Raw genomic sequence first — 2,500 nt, 5'->3', positions numbered from 1 at the left:
GTCTCATCCTCGTACGTACCTCTGACACACGATGGTAAGGTGCCATTGAGTAGTCCGTCCGAGCAACTTATTTTCCTTTGCCCAATCGGATAGTATCCCTCATTGCAGCTTATGACGAGTTTGCCATTATTTCTGTCCAGGATTTGTGAGTTTTCTATTGTCAGTTGAGAGCAATTCCCTAGAAAAGCAATAAAAATGATATTCATACCTTTGCACTCAGTGCAATGATAAAATCGACGAAGAGAAATGTTCGCGGGAGGTCTGTATTGAATTTACAGTGGTTTGCTTACGGTTCGTCTTTGTAGATTCCATTCATATGAGACGAAAAAGCCAAAAAGTAAAGTGGATTTAATTGGCAAACAACATGGATGTGCACGTTTTGCTCGTGAATTTACCATTTTCTCGGCGCTATATTTGGCGCATGTAATTGGTGCCGGGAAAAGTTATAACATAAACTCTCTCATTCCTTGTGCTCGACGTTGTTGTTTGAGGTCCCTAACCTCTTCAGCTGAACTCAAACCCACCTGCAACGTCTTTAACTATTTAATTATTTATTTAGCTCCTGTACGTGTAAGACCTTTTCTGATACTCACTTCTTTGGCAGCGAGGCACTTGTCCACTCCACTCACCATCTTTACCGCAGGTTATTTCGTCATCCCCAACAAGCAAAAATGGTGTGTCGCACTTGAATGTGTATCGATCACCAAATTTGTTACCTTGCCCGTGAAACGACCCGTTCGTAATGGAAATATATAATGGCTTACACTTGATGGGGGGTCCTGTAGAAAAAAAGTTCCAGTAAAATAGTTTTCATCACTATGCTATTTATTGGAAGGAGGGTTGGCGCAGTAGAGGAACTCGTATACTACGCTGTTTGCGTGTTCTCTCACTTATTATTATACTCAACAGAACATCGCGTTTCTGATTGGTCAGCAAGTAATGCATACATAGGTTATAGAGTGCAATACGGAAGTTGCTATGGAAACAAAGCGATGGAGTGATTTTGTTGAGTATATAATAAATAAAAACATCGTATGAACTTGCTTGTATATTTCGTGATTTATGGTCACTCGAGATGTTTTGAAAGTTTTCAAATTGCACTCGCCGAATTTTGAGAACTTTGAAAACATCACTCGTGCACACAAATCATAAATCACGAAATGCGCGATGGGATGGGAGGAAATAGCGAATCAGGCTTTATTTTTCTCGGTTAACACGTTAAAGCTTAAACAGCAGAGTACTCTAGTTTACAGTTTACCAGTTTAGCCAGTTAACCAGTTTCAGCACTTGGACTCCTTCAATTTGACTACTGTCTGTTTTGCTGTTATGTGGTCTCATTGATCAGTAGTCCATTCAGAACATTACGCCAAGCCGACCACATGGCTGAAGGAAAGGCCAGACCACAACACCGTCAACTACATGCCCTACTCTTTTCGACTACTGTGTGGGCTCTTTAACGTCCCACAGAGTTTATGAACATTGAAGGGTTGTGAGACGGGGGCTACGGTTTTTAGTCCTTATCCGAGAATGGTTTGCGTGTGACGTCATGGTGGCCATGTTGGATGGCAAGAACAATAGTATGTTCCTCCGTCAACTTTATTATTGCGCAGTCTGCGAAAAGAAATTGTATTGTATCGCCATCTAATATGGCCGCCGTGTCACGTGGGTGCAAACCAAGAATGGAATAGTTTTCAATAGATCGGTCATCCTGATGACTGGAATGTGAATCACAATTATTCCTTAGAACAGCACCTAGATTTTAAGAAAGAAACCAATCAGCAGTCCAGAGTCCAGAAAAAATCTGGAATCCGTCTCTATGGATTCGATTGGCTCCATGAACTGAAATCTGGTGTTCTAACGAATTTGGATCCCCCTAAATTTGGACCCCCCCATATTACAGCTTACTTATTTAATTGTTTATCGATACAGAGTTAGATTTTGGATCGGGGAAACTTGAGGAAAAGACTTAGATCAGTTTATTTGTCGTTTAAAAGCATTCACGGCGGCATTTCGTATAAAAGTAGGTGCGATTTTAACTCAACGCACAACGCACTTGGAATTCATAGAATTGTCGTGTTATCTTTGTAATAAGGGTAAAAAAGCAAAGTCAGACTTAAGCTTCAGTTAATGTTGTTGAAAGCACGCGTTGTGGCTTTTTCGTTAAAGCGTTGCTTTTTCTTCCATTTGATAGTTTGAATGGGCGGCGCTTCCAGAAAGGAGGGTGCCACGTTTTGAAGTAACACCTCTTGGTTGGAAGACGCGTTCTTAGAAGTTTACTTGATTACAAAGCTTCAGAAGAATTTCCTTTTTTTAACCAAACTTGTCAAGTCATGAATGTCGTATTAATTTTCAATAAGGAGAAAGGCGAAGTTAGATTTGAGTTTCAGTAAAAGTTGTTTAAAGAACGCGTTGCGGCATTTAGTAAAGTAGATGCAAATTTTAACTCTTTGTCTTTGAAAGCAATATTTCATTTTGCCTTTTCTGCAAGAGACAAAAACAA

This window comes from Montipora foliosa, chromosome 6 (genome assembly GCF_036669935.1).
Source record: "Montipora foliosa isolate CH-2021 chromosome 6, ASM3666993v2, whole genome shotgun sequence".
Taxonomy (NCBI): Eukaryota; Metazoa; Cnidaria; class Anthozoa; order Scleractinia; family Acroporidae; genus Montipora; species Montipora foliosa.
Note: the sequence above shows the minus strand (reverse complement) of the source record.